The sequence below is a fragment of the Artemia sp. Qi Xiang Cuo genome, chromosome 5 (genome assembly GCF_049724085.1).
Source record: "Artemia sp. Qi Xiang Cuo chromosome 5, ASM4972408v1, whole genome shotgun sequence".
Lineage (NCBI taxonomy): Eukaryota > Metazoa > Arthropoda > Branchiopoda > Anostraca > Artemiidae > Artemia > Artemia sp. Qi Xiang Cuo.
Window position 1 is genome coordinate 46,768,837 of NC_142798.1, and position 14,836 is coordinate 46,783,672.

General features: G+C 38.1%; 2 protein-coding genes across 2 annotated transcripts in view; both read left to right on the plus strand.

Moving 5' to 3' along the window:
• Window positions 1-3,063, plus strand: part of PolE1 (DNA polymerase epsilon catalytic subunit 1) — a 129,240-nt gene extending 126,177 nt beyond the window's left edge. The window contains exon 29 of the mRNA XM_089089651.1: window positions 2,822-3,063. The gene's annotated coding sequence lies outside the window, so the exon portion shown is untranslated. The remainder of the gene's footprint in view (window positions 1-2,821) is intronic.
• The window catches only part of Git (ARF GTPase-activating protein GIT1), a 497,129-nt gene that overhangs the window by 321,903 nt on the left and 160,390 nt on the right, over window positions 1-14,836 (plus strand). The gene's annotated exons all lie outside the window — the stretch shown is intronic.

Below are 14,836 nucleotides of genomic sequence, written 5' to 3' on the forward strand. Positions count from 1 at the left end.
CAAACGGACCTTACTTAAAAAACACCCCTCATATATATATATATATATATATATATATATATATATATATATATATATATATATATATATATATATATATATATATATATATATATATATATATATACATATATATATATATATAATTATATATATATAGACCCCGGTGCCGCACCGATAAGAAAAGACCGGCGGGGCCAAAAATAGCAGCAGCTTCGCGCTGCCGATTATTTTTTCGCGCCGCTGCCGGTGAGTTGTCGGCGGCGCGCCGCCGGCGTGATAAAATGTTGACCTCAAACATGAATGTTTTCATCAGTCTTTCTCAAATTCCAGCTTGAATTTACGAAAGATTCAGGCCTACTCATGAATTAAAAACTTCGTAAGTCGCTGGCTGAAAACTGGTCTGCTTCGTTATTCATCAAGAGAAGTAGAAATGTGGAAGAAACGAAATGGCTGTAGCGTTTCAGAACCCTTGCATATTAGTTGGAATAATAGATAACAGATTCGCCGTGGCATTCAATAAGATCGAAGGAATCTAATTAGAAGGGAGCACACACAAATCGGATCGGATTTTTATGCTGATTTCAAATATATAAATTTCATCAAGTTTAGTGTTAACAATCAAAAGTTACGAGCCTGAGAATATTTGCCTTATTTTCAAAAAGGGGGAAAACAGCCCCTAAAGTCACAGAATCTTAATGAAAATCACACAACATAAAATTCAACGTAATAGAAGGATCTATTGTTGAGATTTGAAGCTTCAATATGCAAAAATGTAGAATCTAGTAATTTTTTTTTCTGCCGGGAAAAACGCCACGGATGCATTTTTATTTGTTTATTTTTTTTCTTCCCAGGGGTGATCGTATCAACCCAGTGGTCCTAAAATATCGCAAAAGGGCTCATTCGAACGAAAATCAAAAGTTCTAGTGCCCTTTTTAAGTGAGCGAAAAATCTTGAGGGCAACTAGGCCCCCTCCCATGCTCATTTTTCCCAAAGTTATCGGATCGAAACTTTGAGACATTCGTTTTGTTCAGCATAGTCAAAGAATCTAATAACTATGTACTCAGGTGTGAATGGACTCACCAAAGTCCCCGGGGGAAGGGCTGCAAGTTGTGAACTTTGCCCATTGTTTACTTATAGCAATTGCTATTGGGAAGTATACAGAATTTTTTTTTTGGGGGGGGGGGGGTGATTAGGGTAGATTTCTAAGGGGAGAATGTTCCTTTGGGAGGGAAATTTCTGATGAGTAAATATTCTAGGGGAAATGTTACACTGGGGGGGGGGTGACAGAATTACTATACGAAATTCTTTTTAATTGCCTCACATTCTCTTTGCCAAATTTTTTATTTGTAGATGTTCCGGGGATTTTCGGGGGGATTTTTTCCGCACGTTTTATTTTCTGGGAAATAATTTCCACGGAAGGGGGTATTTCTGGATTGACCAAGAAACCGATTATAGAATAAAGTCTTATTCCAATGAAAATTGCTAAGGAGAATTTTCAGGGTGAATCGTCCACAAGCAATTTTACAGAGAGGGGGTTGGATATTCAGCGAGGAAGGAACTGTCTGGAGGGGATTTAACGGGGGGTGCACTTTGCGTTGGATTAAATTTAAAAGGAGGAGTTCCGTGAGGGGGAGGGGTATATTTCATAGAGGGTGAGCCAGATTTACCGGCATTATTTGAAAAACGAACAGAAATTATTCTATGTTTAAAGAGTTGCTCCCTCCCCAAATCTTACTCTTTACGCTAACGTTTGACTGTTTACTAAAACTGAAACACAAGGGCTGTTTAATTAGAATAATAAGCTTTTGTAAAGTGCAAAATGTTTTAGCGTAAAGAGCAAGGTATTTAGGAGGGGCGACCCTTCATATATGGAATAAATCTGCCTAAACTAATATGCAAATTGTGTTTTAATTTGTCATGCACGGTTAGCCAAAATCGAACCTGTTTTATTTGAAAAACGTTCAGAAATTAAATAAAAAACAATTTTTTTTTAACTGAAAGCAAGAAGCGACAGTAAACCATAAAACTAACAACAATTATTCCGTATATGAAAGGGGATGTCCCCTCCTCAAAGCCTCGCTCTTTACGCTAAAGTTTGACTGTTTTTAACCGCTCAATTTCTTAAAACAGTAAAAAAAAACTTTAGTGTAAAGAGTGAGGCGTTGAGGAGGGGCCAGCCCCTTTCATATACGGAATAATTGCTGTTCTTTCTAAGTCTTAGTGTCGCTCCTTACTTTCAGTTAAAAAAAAACTTGTTTTTTTAATTTAGTTTCATAAAGACGATACTTTTGTCAACATCGGAAGAACCGTGTATATTGCAATTGTATCTGTCTGGTTCATATGCAAAGTAACACAAGAGACAAAAATTAACGAACAAGAGAGTAGTGAAGAATTATGGTATACAAAGTACATTCGGGGATAGTGCAAGCCCTGCTTGAGTTCTAATCAGGAAAATCGAAATACTTAACCAAACGAGAAAAGAAAAGCTCTGACTTCGTGGTTGACAAAATAATTTGCCCTTGCGGCGCGCCAGCAGCGTTGCGACACTTCGGCGGTGGTCAACCGGGCCTCTCGTTGGCGGCGTTCGATCGATGTGCCGGCGAGGTGCCGGGGTCTATATATATATATATATATATATATATATATATATATATATATATATATATATATATATATATATATAAATTAAATGTTGGAAGTTTTTTGCAAAGCATGATTTTGTTCTTGCTCTCCCTTTTATCTCACATGGTGTTTTAGAATATGTCCAGTATGGTTAAATGATTATACGGTAGCCTTACTAAATTTTGAATTTATCTAGGTTAAGCGGGAGAATATGGCCTTAACTTGCAGCTGTGCTGGGAAGTACGAACTAATGGTGTCAAGACAAAATGTTATGCATCTCCTTCTCACCTTGAAAAATATCTCGAAACATTTTCAATTGTCTTTGCTTGATGAGATCGTCTCTTGGTTCCTGAATGAAGACTGAGACATATTTTGTAGTCATTTTTTCTCCTACATTTTTCTTTATTTCTTATGTCGTAATTTAAATAAAATTTGTTTTGTCAACTTTGGTATTATTTTAATCTTTCTTGTGATTTTGTTATCCATTTTGTGAATATGCAACATATTCACTATAAACATTGTACAAGTTGCGGGCACGTAAGAACAAAGAGAGGGACCCTCGCACTTACCTCCCTGGAAGCTCGTGATTTCCACGATCTTTTTATTTCCGCCATATTTTTCGTTTTTATTTGCCTTCTTTTTTCTCTCCTTTTTTTTTTTTTTTGTGACGAATGTGCCATCCGCTGAGACTTTTGTCCCGGTACGTTTTCCGGTTGTTTTTTTTACGAGGGGATGAATCTGCATCAAAACATCAACTGAACAGAACGCGTCAACAATTACCAGTATTTGTTTAAAAGATTTATTTAGGTATTTTTAACGAATTTCAGCTCAAATGTCTTGAAAGGCAATCAGTAAAATGGACGCACATGGTTATCCAAAGGCCAGATATTATGTTAATAAAATTATTGACGGTAGTCAAATTAAGATTGGGAATACACAAGGCCGTACCCAGGATTTTTTTTCGAAAGGGGCTTTACTCAAAACAAATTTTGGGGGGGGGGGGGGGGTTTACACAGAGATTATGTTAATAAAATTATTGACGGTAGTCAAATTAAGATTGGGAATACACAAGGCCGTACCCAGGATTTTTTTTTCGAAGGGGGCTTTACTCAAAAAAAATTTGGGGAGGAGATTTTACACAGAGATTATATTAATAAAATTATTGACGGTAGTCAAATTGTTTATGTCCGTTTTTTTTATGTTTTTACGAGTCAGACAAGTATTTTTTTTGGGGGGGGGGGTTCAAACCCCCTAACCCCTCTCCCCCTGGATACGGCCTTGGGACTACAGCCTGATGGTCTAGGTTACTAGGTGCTTATAAATTGCTTTGCAACATACAAGCTTGGCAGAGTTCTGCTAAGAATATTCCTCTTGTTTCTGTTTCTATCTCCGGATTAGCTATCCAACCCGATAATTTTTTGGAGAAGAGAAAACTGGCCAGGTTGGTGAAAAAATCAAGTTTACTAAAAAAAAAATGTCAACTAAAAACTAAAACAAAGAAAAAAATCATACTATTTTACGTGTTCAACTTACTATGCCTCTTCGCACGTCTTTGTAGACGTATGGACCTCATTTTTAGCCTCCTTTGAAGCTTCGCGCTCAGCGATTGTTATGTGTGTCTTCTGTTCAATCTAACAGGCTTTCAGCACCACTCCAGCATGCCACTGATTTCGCTCTGGCCTAGCCACCAATGAAACTGACTTCGCGCTTGGTATGTCTGTCTGTGGTTGAACGCAGTTGTTTTGTAGTCGGTTTGGTAGTGTAAAGCTACGATAGGAAAACAGCATTTGTCTTCTTTTTTTTTTTTTTTTTTTTTTCTTTTTTTCTTGAAGCTAAACCTTCTGGAAAGAGTACATAAGGGCTGTTCTTCCTTTTATACTTTTTTCCAACATTCTAATAAACTCAAGATATACATATGTTTCTAAAACAGTTCCTTCAGCCCTTCCTTGCTCCAACAGTACCTGAAAATTTCATCATCCACCAAGCTTTTTCCTAAACATTGCAGACATGTTATTTCCATGACCTGGATACACGTAGTGTCGTTCGACACTACGTGTATCCAAAATTTAAGATCCACTTGACTCACTGCCCTTCAATGCTCCCTCAGGGTTCTAATCGATCTCTTAAGCCATTCTCTAGATATTGTAAGTAATTTGAAAAATCGAGTGCACATAGCGTCTTTTGATCAGTTGCACGTGTTTCTTCAGGAGAATGCTTTTGGGAAACTGAAGCATGCCATGCTCAATTTTGCCATGCCATGCTCAATATTTAATGAAAGTGTTTCTACTTCATACCCTTAACCGTGCTTGAGATATTGAAGTTGCACTATTTTGACAACCTTTCAGGTTATGGTGTTATTTTTTTATTTATCTTGCTACTTAACCGTGCATAAACTATAAGTTCCATAGGAGTTGTAGTGTAAAACGCTACTTAGTCTGTATTTGAAGACAAAAGTTGTTTAACTCCCCGCCCCTCCTTCAAACATTAAAATTGGATTCCTCTTGCCCCACCCTTCGCCTTCCTTTATCCAACAGTATCCAAAAGTTTCAATCCATCTTTAAAGTCGTTCCCAAGATGGCGCAGACATGCTATTTTGATGAGCTGGATAAAGATTGTGTCTTTCTATTTACCTCTGTTCCCCCTTGCCAAAGTTTAAGATCCACTTGACCCCCCCCCCCCTCTCTCTCTCTCTCTCTCTCTCTCTCTCTCTCTCTCTCTCTCTCTCTCTCTCTCTCTCTCTCTCTCTCTCTCTCTCTCTCTCTCTCTCTCTCTCTCTCTCTCTCTCTCTCTCTCTCTCTCTCTCTCTCTCTCTCTCTCTCTCTCTCTCTCTCTCTCTCTCTCTCTCTCTCTCTCTCTATCTCTGTCTGTCTGTCCAATAGTCCTCAAATTTTCTGAAATTTTCCTCAAAATTCTGAAAAAACAAGAGCACATAGCGCCTTTTGATTTTTTCCGGTATGCATGTCGTTTCCAGAGTATAATTTTATTAAACTCTGGGAATCTTAGCAAAGCTTACGATTCGCAAGAGCTCGCTTGAAATACAACTAATCAGGGGCAAAGAGTTTTTTTTCCGATTGCCAGTCCCCCTAACACACCTCCTCCTCTCCCAACAAAGTGGTTAGTATTCTTTGCCAAACGAATAAGTTTCGTCTCCTTGCTCCTGGTGCTGTTGGGATCGTGTCATCCCTGAAGGCGTAATTGCCGAACCTTTCGACTGTTTTGAACCAAATGAATATCTTAAAGTTTTATTGAATGTATGTGGTTTTGTGTTTTGATTGGATGCCATGGGGCTTGTAGGGGAGACGGGTAAAAAAGGACACGGATGGGGGACTGGGTTCCCCTCTAATAACTTCAAACTATTAGAAAGTGCACTGGAACAGTACCCCTTCTATATTTAGTGGCTGGAAAAATAAAAAAAATACATGAAAGCCTTTTCGCTGTGTACTTAGGTCCCCCTTTCTGTCATATGGTTCCAGCAATAAAAAGAGGAAAGCCATTTATACCAAAAACGATCACGTTATTTTTATCGAATAATGTTCCTGGGTCAATTTGTAGGGATCCATTGAACTGATTCCAAATTTATGTATAATTCTAAGACAGAACATTTTCAAATTGTTTACACCAAAGAATCCAAACAATTGTTTAGTGTCAAACAACCTGACTAGATTTTCCAGTCCAATAGGAAAACTCTAAAAATAATTATTCTCAACTATTCCTAGCTCATATAGCTGAAATAGATTGAAATATAATATTCTTCTACAGAACCAGAAACAGCTTGTTCATCATGGAACACGTTGACCATTAACAGGGGCGTCGTTTGGGAGGGGCAAGGGGGGGGGGGCAGTTGCCGCCTCCGTAATGTGGAGAAAAATTATTATATAGCCCATGCTCCTTGAATATCCGAAAGTAGCCCCCTCTTACCCCCCCCCCCCCCCCTCCAATGAAAATTTTATGGATTCGCTCCTGACCAATAATATACTGAAAAAAATAGCATCAAAAAAGATATTATGAAACAAATGTAGCTGATGCTAAAGTTGCCCTCCAATCGCTTTCGACTATTAAAAAGGGCACTAGCCCGTTGAATTTCCAATCGAATGTGCTTTTTTGAAGTTTCTACGACAACATCTTCTATAAAGACATTAAATACCCCCAGGGCATAACGTAAAACCCTTGCCCCGAGGGTTGTGGGGGAGTGGTCAAAAACATATTTTCTATCTGGAAATCAACTACGCTGAACAAAATGGCTATATCAAAATTTTGATTGGATGTATTTGGGGGAATGATGGGCATGGGAGGGGGGCCAGTTGCCCTCCAATCACTTTCGACTATTAAAAAGGGTACTAGCCCTTTGAATTTCCAATCGAAAGTGCATTTTTTGAAGTTTCTACGACTAATCATTCTATAAAAACCTTATATGTCCCGAGGGCATAACTTAAAACCCTTGCCCTGAGGGGTGTGGGGGAGTGTCCTTCTCAAAAACATATTTTCTATGTGTAATTCAACTACGCTGAACAAAATGGCTATCACAAAATTTTGATTGGATGTGTTTGGGGGAATGCTGGCCGGGGGGGGGGCCAGTTGCCCTCCAATCACTTTCGACTGTTAAAAAGGACACTAGCCACACCAATTTCCAATCGAGGGAGCCCTTTTCGAAGTTTCTACGACGACTCCTTCGATACGAAGTGCCCGGGTATGGAGAAAAAAAAAAAAACACATTGTGCCCACATTGTTCTTTACTTAGGCAGAGCTAGCTCGCTGCATATGCAAACGTGGGCGTGAGAGGGGAGTTAGTCAACGTTCAATCACTTTCAACTATTAAAAAGGGCACTAGCCCTTTGAATTTCCAATCAAATGAGCCGTTTTTGAAGTTTCTATGACAACGCTTTCTATAAAACCTTATATGCCCCCAGGCCATAGCTTAAAACCCTTGCCCCGAGGGTTGTGGGGGAGTGTCCTTCTCTAAAACATATTTTCTATCTGGAAAACAACTACGCTGAACAAAATGGCTATCTCAAAATTTTGATTGGATGTGTTTGGGGGAATGATGGGCGTGGGGGGGGGGGGGGGTGCTAGTTGCCCTCTAATCGCTTTCGACCATTAAAAAGGGCACTAGCCCGTTGAATTTCAATTGAATGTGCTTTTTTGAAGTTTCTACGACAACGCGTTCTATAAAAACATTAAATGCCCCCTGGGCATAACTTAAAACCCTTGCCCTGAGGGTTGTGGGGGAGTTTCCTCCTCAAAAACATATTTTCTATTTGTAAATCAACTACGCTGAACAAAATGGCTATCTCAAAATTTTGATTGGATATATTTGGGGGAATGATGGGCGTGGGAGGGGGGCTAGTTGCCCTCCAATGACTTTCGACTATTAAAAAGGGTACTAGCCCTTTAAAGTTCCAATCGAATGAGCCTCTTTTAAAGTTTTTACGACAACGACTTCTATAAAAACCTTATATGCCCCCAGGGCATAACTTAAAACCCTTGCCCTGAGGGTTGTGGAGGTGTGTCCTCCTCAAAAACCTATTTTCTATCTGGAAATCAACTACGCTGAACAAAATGGCTACCTCAAAGTTTTGATTGGATGTGTTTGGGGGAATGATGGTCGTGGGGGGGGCTAGTTGCCCTCCAATCACTTTCGACTATTAAAAAGGACACTAGCCACACCAATTTCCAATCGAGTGAGCCCTTTTCTAGGTTTCTACGACGACTCCTTCGTTACGAAGTGCCCGGGTATGGAGAAAAAAAAAAAAACACATTGTGCCCACATTGTTCTTTACTTAGGCAGAGCTAGCGCGCTGCATATTAAAACGTGGGCGTGAGAGGGGGGTTAGTCAACGTTCAATCACTTTCAACTATTAAAAAGGGCACTAGCCCTTTCAATTTCCAATCAAATGAGCATTTTTTGAAGTTTCTATGACAACGCTTTCTATAAAAACCTTATAAGCCCCCAGGCCATAACTTAAAACCCTTGCCCAGAGGGTTGTGGGGGAGTGTCCTCCTCAAAAATATATTTTCTATCTGGAAAACAACTACGCTTAACAAAATGGATTTCTCAAATTTTTTTTTGGTTGTTTTTGGGGGTTTGCGGGGCGTGGGGGGGGGGTAGTTGCCCTCCAATCATTTTCGACAATAAAAAAGGGCACTAGCCCTTTGAATTTCCAATCAAATGAGCCTTTTTTGAAGTTTCTACGACAACGCCTTCTATAAAAACCTTATATGCCCCCAGGGCATAACTTAAAACCCTTGCCCGGAGGGTTGTAGGGGAGTGTCCTCCTCAAAAACATATTTTCTATCTAGAAATCAACTACTCTGAACAAAATGGCTATCTCAAAATTTTGATTTGACGTGTTTGGGGGAATGATGGACGCGGGGGGGGGGGGCTAGTTACCCTCCAATCACTTTGACTATTAAAACGGGCACATGCCGTTTGAATTTCCAATCGAACGATCCTTTTTCGAAGTTTCTACGACAACGCTTTCTATAAAAACCTTATATGCCCCCAGGGCATAACTTAAATCCCTTGCCCCGAGGGTTGTGGGGGAGTTTCCTCCTCAAAAAGATCTTTTCTATCTGGAAATCAAGTATGCTGAACAAAATGGCTATCTCAAAATTTTGATTGGATGTCTTTGGGGGAATGGTGGGCGTGGAGGGGGGAGGGGCTAGTTGCCCTCCAATTTCTTTCGACTATTAAAAAGCGCATTAGCCCTTTGAATCTACAATCGAAAGAGCCTTTTTTGACGTTTCTACAACAACGCCTTCCATAAAAAACCTTATATGCCCGCAGGGCATAACTTAAAACCCTTGCCCCGAGGGTTGTGGGGGAGTTTCTTCCTCAAAAAGATATTTTCTATCTGGAAATCAATTACGCTGAACAAAATGGCTATCTCTTAATTTCTATTGGGTGTGTTTGGGGGAATGATGGGCGTAGTAGGGGGAGGGGGGCTAGTTGCCCTCCAATCACTTTCGACTATTAAAAAGGGCACTAGCCACTCCAATTTTCAATCGAATGAGCCCTTTTCAAAGTTTCTACGACAACTCCTTCGATACGAAGTGCCCGGGGGGAGAAAAAAACACATTGTGCCCACATCGTTCTTTACTTAGGCAGCGCTAGCGCGCTGCCTATGACTATCTATCGATATCTTTATTTTATTGTGTTTATTAGATACTATATCGTTCTATGGCTGGGTATCCTCTTTTTTAAATATCTATACTATGCCAAACTAAATAAGTTGCACTGCATTTTCGTTCTTTTCTTTTTGTCGAGGCTTCTCCTAGCTAGTTTTTTTTTACAATCTACTTCTCTTGAAGATTACAAACGATTTCTAAATCAATTAGTTTTATAAACTTATTTTTAAATTTGACTCGCCAAGAAAAAAAAACTCAACCGATAACAGTGAAGGCCCTTTTTTATTTATTTATTTTTAATCATTTTTTTCTTGAATAGCTTAAACTTGCGTGAGTTTAATCAGTTAGGTTGAGCTTAAAAAAATCCATCGGCTGCAAGCAAAACTCGCCAGATAGCAATTTTGAATTTTCAAGCCATTTTTAAGGTTCAAGCACTCCTTAGGGGAACCTATTCCTGGCACGGTTGCCAACCACTGACGTCCAAAAAGAGTGCAGATCAAGGCAAAAAAAGAGTGATTTTGGCTCAAAAAGAGTACAAGTCAAAAATTTGCACGTGCACGGCTGGCAAAGCTTGCGTATCACCACTGAGGTATAAAAGAGTACATTTCAAATGAATAGTATGCAAGTTGGTAACCCTTGAGTTAATTACACTTCTGACGAAGTTACCAACTACTAACGTTCAAAGTGAATGAAAACTAACACCCAAAAAGAGTGATTTTCACTCTTCCGCTTTCCCCCTGAGGTAAAAAGAGGGTATTCCACACGAAAAGTGTGCAAATCGGCAACCCTGATTCCCGGGTGTAATCCTAATCAGCGGGTTTAATATGACCAGAAAGTGCTTTCACATTGCGTGAAAAAGATTTGTGATGGAGTTATCACATTTTTAGGTCCTAGCATCTGGATTTCTCTTGCGAGTGCCTCCTTGGAAGTGTAACACAGCGATTAGTAACTGTTACAATATACCCGACCCGTACACGGTTGTTCAGAAAAGAGTAGAGAGGTTATATATGAGCTTACTGGGAGATGAACTTCATGATGCTCTGCAATATTAGTGTTTATTTGTTGTCCTGTGTGTATATATACCTGTGCGTTTCTTATTTGTTATTGCTTTATTTTTTTCCATTTTTTACTCCACTAGTGATGTTTTGTTTGTATTTAGTGGGATATAAAATTCATTCATTCATTATTATGTTGATTTTTAATTAAATTGAACATTTCAAACAAGTTTAGTCATTTTATGAAGAATAATAGTCATATAATTGAATTACAGGTGGACTAATAAGTTTTTTACAACTTTAACCAGATTTTCTGGGAACAACTAACCTAAAGCCTTTTTTTCATTTTGAGTTTTACAAATGAAAAAAAGCTATTCGTTTACAAAGCAAGGTATGTTGTGCAGATATCAGCATATTACATTCAAATAGGCAGTGGTATAATAGCAAGAAGCAAGATTATCTACAATACTAAGACAATGATAAGTGTCAATTTCCAACTTATACCGAGGAGCTGAAGACAGCAACTCAAGGCTTGATAAAGAGTCGGAATAAACTATAATATTATTATAATTAACAATCAGAGGTTGATTTTCCATAAGGTGTTCTAATGCCATGATTATGGCATTTAAATCTGCAGACATTATAAATACTTTATTATACAAGCTCTCACCTATTGCAATTTTCAGGTGAGGAAGGAAAGCACCACTTGCTACTTTTTCATTCATTTTGGACCCATCAACAAAGATTTGGAAATGGTTTTTATAAGTAATTGTATTAAGTTCAGCAAATTTTTTCTGGACAAAAGCGATGGGGGTTAATTCTTTAGTCCACTTTCAGAAATCAGCATTTATTATGGGGATTGACCAATTCCATGGAGTGGATTGGGGGAAAGTAGGTGCAATAGACTTTGCGGGTACAGGGAACTTCTTCTGAATATTGGCATACTTATTCTGCAATGCCTCTATGCATGGCTGGATTTCTTAACCAATTATGTAGAGTGTGTGAGCTATTTGATTCAATTTTTGTTAGATGTTTTATCAACAGAAAGCTACGTCTCTCCCTTATTGTTGTTAATCCACTCTCCATAAGCAGAAACCTGGTGCTTGTGGGTTTCCTAAGACCAAATATGAGACGTATTATATTATATTGTATTGTTTCATTTTTTTTTGCATCTGGGTCTTTGCACATGCACCATAGACAATTAGCCCATAGTCAATATGAGGTCTTATATGTGATTTATAAAACTAGAGTAAGCTTTTCTCCTTACATCCCCAGGATGTGGAAAAAAGTCTTTTTAGTATACTTGTTTTTCTATAGCATTTTTTTTATTGTGTTTGAAATGTGGAGGTGGAAATTAAGTTTCTGGTCAAGCATAAGACCTGGGTAGTTAATATGATTATTTTCTGAAATAGTTGTTCCATTTAGAGTTAGTCCTGCATTAAAATGGTTTCACTTTCGGTGAAATTGGGTTATTTTTAACTTTGTAGGTGTAATGGGTAAATCTGAATATTGAGAAAATTTTTCAAATTGGAATAGTGAGTTTTGCAGCTTAGACTATGCAATCTCAAAGGCGTTGCCGGATGACCATAGTACCAGATCATCAGCATATTGTAGATTCGGGTGGGGGAGGTTCATGTTCCTGAGATAGAGGGCAAAGAGGAGGCAGCTCAGGACTGCACCCTGAGGAAGGCCTTTGGTTATTGTCTTTTGAGGTGATGAGCCTACACCTACACAAACAATGAAACTTCACAGTTCTATGAACGATTTTGTAAAAGATACTAGCTTGGGGGGTAGTCCAAGGTTTGCAAATTTTTTTAAGAGGATTTTGTGGTTCACATTGTCATATGCCCCTTCAAAATCTAGGAAAGCTGCAACTAGGACATTATTTTTTGAGAATGATTCATTTCTTGCATTTGTTAACAATATGAAAGCATCTGTTGAGGAGTGGTGTTTCCTGAAACTAGTTTGAGTGTGAGGGATCATATTATTTTTTTCAACAAACCAGAGGAGTCGATAATATATCATTTTCTCCATTATGTACCCATCACAGGAGTAATCATTATGGGCCTATAAGACTCAGGGCTATTTTTGGGTTTATTTTTCTTTAGGATTGGTAGGAGGGACGAACTTGAAAATGGACTGATTACATACTCGGATCCTGGGCAAGGTTGGTAACTAGGGTTCATAGGAATTAGGGATGTTTTGCTGCAACTATTTGATGTTAGCTTATTAACAAAAAGAGTGGCAAATAGCTTAGCTTTTTCATTATCATTGTCATAATGGGTATTATTATGTATAAGCTCATACAGGAGTGGGATGGGGGAAGTCTTTTTCCCATAAATGTGGCTTATAACTTTATGTATAATTGGCTCATGTGTTTCTCTGGAGAGATTATTTGCAAAATTATTCCAGTAGTTATATTTGGCATTTATTATAGTCCTTTTTAGATTAGATTCTGCTTGTAATTTTCTTAAATATGTAGTAGGTGATGGTTTTTTAGGAATGTTCTCCTAGCTGCCTTTTTTGCTCTCCATTTATTTTGGCACTCATTTGTCCACAATGCTTTGGGAATGTGTTTAGGGAATATTTTCCTGGGTGTTGTCCTGGGGATAGCATGATTAGCTGTATTTATTAGTAAAGATGCCAAGATTTCAGCTTGTGTGTCAATTGTTGCGTTTGAAATGTATGAATGTTGGGTTAAACTTGTAATTTCATCATTTAGCTTATTTTGGAACATAGGCCAATTTGCTTTAGTGTTTATATATTTGGAGGTATGTGATAGAGTTTCAGCAGGTTCATTTAGAGAGCAAACTATGGCAAAGTGGTCAGCGCATAGACTGCCAATTTGATTTATACAAATTTTATTCAAAATATTTAATGACACAATTTGTTGGTCAATTGTAGAGAAACTGCCACTTTTGGGGTTGAAATATGTATTCAGGTTTGGAGGGGTAGCAACAGCTAAATCAATATTAATTGAAGTCATACGCTCAATGAACTTACCAGTTTTATTTGCTGGTTTATTCCCCCAAAAAAGGCTGTGGGAATTAAAGTCTCCACAAATAATTATGTTTTTCAACATATTATGAATATTTATATAACTGAAGAAATCCATGGCATCTGTAGTTTGGCCATTAGAGTTGCAAAAGCTTATTATGTAAGTTTTTGTATTATTCAGCCAAACACTGATACCAATTGCATCAACATCATTTAAAAAATCTGGAAAGTTGATACCACAGAATTTTAGATTATTATTAATTATTAAGGCTATTCCACCTCCTTTTCTCTCTGATGATCTATCCTTTCTCAGGATAGTATATCCCAGAGACTTAATTTGTTGATTTTTGTTTAAATGAGTTTCCTGGAGGCAAGCAATTTCAATGGAATTATTATTCATAAAAAATATTATTTCATTTAGCTTATTTTCTGTGAGTGATAAGAGATTTTAGATTAAGTATTATATCTGCTGATTTCTGATCTTGGACAGCTATTAGCAAAGATCCATCACGGTGAATGTTAAGAGAAAACATTGATTTTAACATTTTGAAAATTGCAACCATTATTGTAGTAATCTGTGTTATTTCAAAGGAGGTATTAGGAGTAATTTTGAGGTAAATTTCTAAGTTTTGGGAAGGATAAACTTGGACTGGGGGAGGGGAAATACTTTTGATTGGGGATATTTTTTTCCTTTTTTGGAGCTCCTAGAAAGGACCTCTTGAAAGCCAATATCATCTATAGTGACATTTGCTCCAACACTGATCATTGTCCTATTCTCAGGATTTGAGCTTTCATGCGAGCTTTGTGATAGGGAGCTTGACCTGCCAAGATGGGGCAAAAATGGATCAATTTCATTAGTATTTGGAGTGGGATCCGGAGGGTCCTTTTTTTAGGGGGAGTTCTTTGCATTGCCTTTTGAATAAGCTTTAAGCTAAAAGGAAAGGATATTAATATGATACCAGACCATCCACAAAAGAAACACGCAGTATGGCTCTGAGGATGATTTTGAGCACGAGTGGTTCAGTACAGCTACTGATTAATCGAGACAATAATTCACAAGAAATTTATTTGTTAATTTCTTAAAGTGTTGCTGT